The sequence below is a fragment of the Chenopodium quinoa genome, unplaced genomic scaffold (assembly GCF_001683475.1).
Source record: "Chenopodium quinoa cultivar QQ74 unplaced genomic scaffold, ASM168347v1, whole genome shotgun sequence".
NCBI classification, from domain to species: Eukaryota; Viridiplantae; Streptophyta; class Magnoliopsida; order Caryophyllales; family Amaranthaceae; genus Chenopodium; species Chenopodium quinoa.
This window is the reverse complement of record NW_018743487.1, coordinates 102,200-109,893: the sequence shown is the minus strand read 5'-3', so window position 1 is coordinate 109,893 and position 7,694 is coordinate 102,200.

Genomic DNA, 7,694 nt, shown 5'->3' with positions numbered 1-7,694 from the left:
GTGCATATCGTTGGAAGCGAGCATGTCTACCTCAAGACAGATTCTCAGCTGGTCGCCAATCAGATCCGGGGGGAGTATGAGGCTAAAGAGCCTTCAATGGCAGCTTACCTCACAAGGATCAAATCGACAATTGCGAAGCTGAGATCTTTCGAAGTTAGAGCTGATCCCAAGGGGTCAAAATGCTCAAGCGGACGCACTCTCCAAACTTGCAAGCTCAACTCTGACTGAGTTAAGCCGTTCTGTCTATGTGGAGGTGCGCCGAGAAAAGAGTGTAGCCGAAGCAATATCAATCTGCTGCGCTGCACTCGAGCCGAGCTGGATGGGATGACATCCTGGCTTATAAACTCAGGGACGAGCTCCCCGAGGATAGGAGTTCGGCCTCCAAGATAAAGCGGATCAGTTCACGATTCCTCGTCTTCGGCGGCCAACTCCTCAGAAAATCCTTCTCCGCTCCATTGTTGAAATGCGTGGGTCCAACGGATGCCGACTATATTCTCCGAGAGATTCACCTCGGCATCTGCGGAAACCACATAGGAGGGAGAACCTTAGCCCACAAAGCTCTCAGGGCAGGGTATTTTTGGCCTACAATGATCTCGGATGCAAAGAACATGGTCAGAAAATGCGAGAAATGCCAAAAATTTGCACCGGTAATCCATCGGCCATGCCTAGATCTCCAGCCAATTCTTAATCCTCTTCCATTTGCACAATGGGGGTTGGATATTCTGGGACCCTTTCCGAGGCCCCATACAAAAGAAAGTGGCTGATAGTCGGAATCGACTATTTCAGCAAATGGATTGAAGCGGAAGCTGCTTCAAGCATATCTGAGCAAACTGTCAGACAGTTCATCTGGCAGAACATTAATAACTCGGTTCGGCATCCCAAAAGTTTTTGTGTTCGACCACGGCAGACAGTTTGACAACCTGCCCTTGCGCCGATACACTGATCAATTCGGGATAAAATTGGCTTACTCCGCGGTTTGCCACCCTCAGAGTAATGGCCAAGCCGAAGCCGCAAATAAACAGATCCTTAACGCTCTCAGAAAAAGAGTAGAGGATCAAAAGTCCAAGTGGGTAGAGGAACTTCCGGGAACCCTCTGGTCACTCCGGACAACCGAGAAGGAGGCAACGGGGCATTCACCTTTTCAGCTGGTGTATGGATCCGAAGCAGTGCTTCCAGTGGAAGTGGGCTCAGAAAGCCTACGAGTAAATCTCTTCTCAGCCGAGGAAAATGAGCAGCTCATGAAAGAGTCCCTCGATTTCCTTGACGAGATTAGAGATCTAGCCCGAGAAAGGATGGCTGCACACAAGCTCAGAATGAGCAAGTCCTACAACCGAAGAGTCTATCAACGACCTCTCAGAGTTGGGGATTTAGTTTTGAGGAATGCTGCAGCTGTTTCAAAAAAGTCGCATTCATGGCAAACTCTCAGCATCTTGGGAGGGACCTTATGAAATTTATCAAGAGCTTCAGCCCGGTACCTTCAGACTCAAACAAATGGATGGCACCGAGCTGAAAAAACCATTGGAATGCCGATGTGCTCAAAAAATACTATGTGTAAATCCTTCGGATAGTACAATCCATGTAAGTACACTGATTTTGTTTGTAAAAAGGCCATCGAGCCAGTATTCATTCAGATTGCGTGTATTCTTTTAAGTCTTTATGCTTTCTACGGTTTTTCAAAAATTCAAGGTTTCATTCGGCGCTGTCCGGGGTATTGCATAATGATGCCTTGTACCTCGGCAAGCCGTAAAACCTGCCAAAAAAGGATACAAGCCCGAAGTATTGCATAGTGATGCCTTGTACTTCGGAGAATCTGTTCCTTTGGGCAAAAAGGCCATAGACTTATCCGAAACATAGCCTAAAAAATAGGAACTGATAAAGCCCCGAAGTATTGCATAGTGATGCCTTGTACTTCGGATGAATCAGTTCCGGGTGGTAGTTGCAACTCTGAAGTATTGCATGATGATGCCTCGTACTTCAGATAAACTGCTGCCCCGGCATGGTGTTTCGGATAGTTGTTCCCTTGGATGAATTGAAGAAAGTGTCACAAGAGTACCATCTCTAGAGTGAAAACTCTCAGGTGGGAAATCAGTACTTTAAAAACAGATGTAGAAAATAAAGCAAAGTGTTCAAAGATCCTCGGCTTAGCCGAGAAAAATTATCAGCCATTCCAGAATTCAGAAGACCTCATCTTCAGATTTCTGGGGGGGCAGAGGGAAATAGAGAAATGGCACAACTGATCTAATACCCTTCAGCTCAGCCGAAGTTTGATACTTATGTCAGTTTTTTCACAAGTTGAAAACATCCGAGTACAAACGGCAAAAAGAAGTCTCAGCAGAAATGATTCTCGCTAGCCGAAGTTCTGCACTTAGCAAATATTTGAAAGATCATTCAAAGAAAGCAGTAAAGTGCGAAGACTGGTAAAGCGAAGAAAAAAAATATACACAAGAAAGCTGAGAAAGTGAACTTCTTTGAAATAAAAATGTTGAATTACAAAAATAGTCGGCAGCCGCCCACAAGCGGAAAATAACAGCTGCCGAAATACGTACATAAGCAAAAAGTAAAACTGCTGTACGACAAGGCAAGCTGAAGCAAAAAACAAGGCAAAAAACTCAGAAAGCGGCGAGTCTAAAGTTAAGCACATGATGAACCGCAAGATTCTGAAGACGACTGCCCGAGTTCCTATGCTTCAGCCGGGGATCAGACTGATCAGCGTTGAGTCCCATGGTGGCCTCAGCCCCAGCAGCAGAAGAGGCGGGCTTTGCATTTTGCCGAGCCTCCCTTTCCCTCTGCTCAGCTTCCAACTCCAGTCTTTCAGCTTCCTCTTCGGCTTCCTCAGCCTTAAGAATTTCAGCTTCAGCTGGAGTCGCATACTTCATGTGAGGGTCTTCGGGATTCTGGGCCCACTCAGCACATTTAGACCAGTCCAGCTTCGGCTCAGCATGAAGGCAGAGTCTTCGGCATACTCGGAATCCGTTTCTGAAACCCATCTCATATTCCTCTTGGGTGTAAACACGGACTTTGAGTAAAGCCTCAGCATCAGCCAGCTTCTTCTGGGTCTCCTCCAAGTCCTCCTTGGATTTCTTCAGCTGTTCAGCGACTTTGGAGGAGGACCCCTTCAGCTCATTCAGCTCTTGCTGAATTTGGAAAGCCTTTGTCTGAGCTTGGGCCACTTCAACTTTCTGGATCAGCAGTTGATCCTCAGCCTCTTGGAATTTAGCTCTTTGAGCTTCAGCAGCAGCAGCAGCCTCTGAGAGTTGGACGTCTTTGGCCAAGAGCAACTCTTCAGCAGCCATTCGGCTGGCTTCAAGAGCCTCTAGACGCTGCTGCACTTCAGCTTGTGCAGCAGTTCCTTCTTGAATTCGGCTCTCAATAGCAGCCTTGAATTTGGAGACGTCCACTCCCATATGCTCCTGGAGGAATTTTTCCCCTTCCATCAGTGGGGGAAAAACCTCCATCTCCATAGCATCGCAGAAGGTTTTCAGAGCTTCGGCAGCTTTTTTACCGTACTCCTCAACCTCCTGCTGCTTCTCTTCAGCTGCTGCTTGCTTCAGCTTAGCAAGCTTAACTTCCTCTTCAGCCACCTTCCTTTCGTGCACAGCAGCGTCCACCCTATCTTGTAGGGAATCTATCAGCTCTACAGTGAGAGTCTGATTGTGCACGAACTGAAAACAGGGCACAAGTTAAAAAAGTAAAAAATAATAGCTGAAAGGTTGAGTTCAGAAAGAAATCAAGGCAAGGAAAAATTACCTGCATCATCAGCAGTTGGTTAGACCTGGCTGGGTCAGGAACTGATCTACTGGATTCGCCCATCCCAGCAGTGGCCTTCAGCGACCAGATCCTTGCCCTGTCTACTTCGGACATGCCAGCAAAATTGCCGAAGTAGGCTGCAGCTCCTTCTCGGTTTTGACCCCATATGAGGTCCCAGATGTGATCTGGGATTGGAATTCGGGGGGCCGAGAAACCCATTTCTCCAGAATGCAGAGTCTGGAAAGAAGGGAAGGACGACGATGGAGCTTGATTAGCTTTGGTTGTCTCAGCATCGTCCTTCTCAGAGGAGTCAAGTACTATGACCTCCTCTTCTTCAGGGGTGAGGACGAAAGCCTCAACCTCTCTTGCGATATCTGCCGTGAAGCCTTCAGCACTTGACATCACGGCATCTTTATTTTCGTGCTCAGCAGCACTCTCCTTGATTTCTTCTTGGACCCCTCCCTTAGGTCCGGGAGTTCTCTGATCCACCTCCATCTCAGGAGGTGGCGGAGGGGTCTTTTGAGGAGATTGGGGTGTTGGCTGGGGAACCCTCGGCGATCCATTGCCTTCCTCAGGTTCCCTTATTGCGACGCCGATGGTCATCGGCCTCTGCTGAAAATCATGAGGGCCGATGATGGCCACCCTTCGGCGCCTTTTCAGAAGGGGCTGCTCGTCCATATCTGAATCTGAAGACTCTTGTATTTGATCTTCGGGACGAACAGGAGCTTTGCCTTCTCTGTGTCTGTTACTCTCTTCAGACTGTAACAGACAGGGGGAAGAAGAGTGAGTAAAAAAAAAAGAAAAGAAAAGAAAAAAGTTGTCTAAAAACTCACCGAGGTCTTCAGCAAAGCCTCGTCTTCTTCAGCTGCTCTAGCTGCAGCTTCGGCTTCAGCAGCTCTGGAGGACCCTTCTCCTCCTTCACAAGCCTCAAGTACCCGTGCAACCTCTTCGGCTGTGCGGGCAGCTTCAGCTTCTTCTTCCAGCAGCTGAAACAAGGGATCCCTCTTCTTCCACCAAGGCTTCTGCCTCTGATACAGAGCAACAGCCTCAATTTGGAAGTGGGAAGAGTCTAGGTGAACCTCTCGGCGCCTTGGTTCAGTGATAGGGGGAGCCCGATCAGTTACGACTCGTTCTCGGTTGACGCCAAGGCGAGCGTAATCAATGCCGATGTTGGTCTCGTCCCGTTCTGAAAAAGAAAAGGGGAGAAGTCAATTCAGTTAGTTCGGCACATCACAAGAAAGCAAAATGAAAGAAGAAAAGAGATAATTAAAAGGCCTCGGCCCCAGCCGAAGAAGATTACCATCCCTAAACTTTCGGCTGAGGCCGACAGCTGCCAGCATATTCTCTTGGAAAACATAGTGCGTATCGGGGAGCCAAGTCTCCGGGATATGCTGCATTCGGCCGCTGCCTCCCCGGTTCGGCAGCTTGCCGAAGATGTTCTGCTGATTAAGGTTCGGGTCTGGCCCGCTATCTTCGGGAGGACCTAAACTTCCCATATCAGGATCCGGCTCGGCAAGATACCGGGGAGCGCTGAAAACATAAGGATGGCTCGGCTCCGTGGGCGCCCTAACCCAAATCCATTGACCTCTCCAGTCCTTGTCTGAAGAGTCGTTCGGCCACATGGTTAGGAACGGGGGCCGAGACTCAATCCGATACCACCCAGAACCATGGCTTCCGTGCCCACTCTGAATATTTGGCACTAGCCGATGGAGCTTTCTGAAGCAGTGCAGGTTCGGCACGTATCTGAAGAATTTGCAGACCCATAAGTACGTCATTACCCTTCGGATGCTGGTGGGGGTCAGCTGGCACAGGGAAACGTTGTAATGGATCAGCAAGTCTCGAACGAATACGTCCAAAGGGAACCTCAGCCCATACTGAAGCTGTCTCGTGTACACCCCCACATACCCCAGGGGTGGACGATGGATTCTATCGGATGCTGAGGGCATTCGGCACCAATATCCATCAGCTTCAAAAATGCCGTAGTGCAACTCAATTTGCTCAGCAAATCGATATTGATCGGCGTTCTCTACCCACCATGAGTAGGGACGGTTCTTTATCATGGCCGAAGCTACTTCGGCATCCTCCCACTCTGAAAACCCTGGGAGGATATCCCAAAGGACAGCGGGAACTTCATCATCCCGTCCTGAAGCTCTCACCCCCTCAGCCCTCTGAGGAGGAGCCGAAGAAATGGGAGTCGCCCTAACCCCTTCAGCAGGGTCAGACTCTGTCCTTCGTCCATTCCAGGTCCCAATCCTGACCCTGGGATCGGGGATTAGCCTTGCTCTTCTTGGAGCACGGGCTCCACCTCTAACTCCCCTCACCATTGACGAATTTCGAAGGAAAAAGTCGAAAAAGGGGAAAGAGTGCAAAGTCGAAGAAAGATGAAATAAAATCAAAGGAATTTACCTTGATCTGAAGCAAAAGCCGCCGATTTACGAATTGGTAGTGACAAGTCTCAGCTTCTAAGCTTAATGCTCGGGGAATTTGCGAAGTTTTGATGCGGGCTCTTGAGCGTTCTTGAGAATTCTGGGTTTGTGTTGATGAGTGAGTGGGGAGAGAAGACGCGCCTCTATTTATATCTCCAGAAATGGGAATTCAAGGAGTCTGCGTTTCAATTTCTCTCAAGCACCCCACTAAGTAACCGTTAAACACACGACCTTGCAGTTAAATCGCCCACTACCCGTCCAACTTCCGCAATTATCCACATTAACTGTTGTTATCTCATTAATCATGGGTTAATTACGGTTTAAATTCACATTTTTGGATCAACAAATCATTCACTTCCCTCCTTTTCTGATTAAATCAAACCCGACCCGTCATCCTTCCAAATCGGGTCTGGGGGGCAAGTTGTTTGGGTCCAATTTAGTCCAATTGGGCCTGGTCACTGAATGATCCAATTAAAAGCCCAAGGCTAAGGTTCAACTCTCCAAATATGCTAAAGTCAAAAACCAACATCCTCAAAGCCATGTCAAGGTCAGTCAACGGCCCAATCAGCTTGGCCCAGCCCAACTGACTTCCGGGCCCAATCCGCCTCCTTCATTAGCCAAGGTATAAAAGCCAACAATTTGGTCAATTCTTGGTAAGACAATAAAGCCTCAAGCAACTAAACTCTTGCACAGCTTTCTCTCTCTAATATACTGACTTAAGCATCGGAGGGGCCTTCCTCGGCGTCCCCCCCGAGGCTAGTTTACGTGTATTTGTTGTGCAGGAAACCCTCGGCTCCTGCGTCGTTCGGACCGAGACCAAGTTCCCTCAAGATAAAAGGATCTTCCGAGATTCGATTGTTTTCATCCGAAACATATATATATATATATATATATATATATATATATATATATATATATATATATATATATATATATATATATATCATGAATTTGTTAAAAATTTTAAAAAAATGAAACAAATACGCAATAAATAGCAATGACGAAGATATACTTGTAGTAAAATAGAGAGTACACCTTGAAGTTACCGAGAGGTTCCCACGGCCAGTGAGAAAAGATACCAGGAGTAGACGCCATACACTTTTATCTCTTACAACTTTAAACTAAGTAATTAGCACTCTCTCTTAAATTAATTAAAGCTACGACTTTATTACTATTATTATTATTATTCAAAGCCTATATATAAGCTACGTCCAACTTTATTATCATTCTCTCTTAACTTAATTATAGGAGGAGCCTGTAAGTAAGTGGCCCTACCCCTATCCCCGAGCGATTTGCTTGAGGCAACTAGCCAAGCTCTTCGTGGCGACACTCACACCAGATGTTTAATGAATATATCAATATATAATCTTAAAATAAGAAGAAAAAAAATATACGAGTAATTCCTTCGTTTTGATTTATTAAATCATGATTTTATGCTTGTCAATACATTACTTTGGCTATTAATATCTTTAATTATAATTTTGTAAAAATTATAAAAAAAATTAATATTCAACAAGTAGA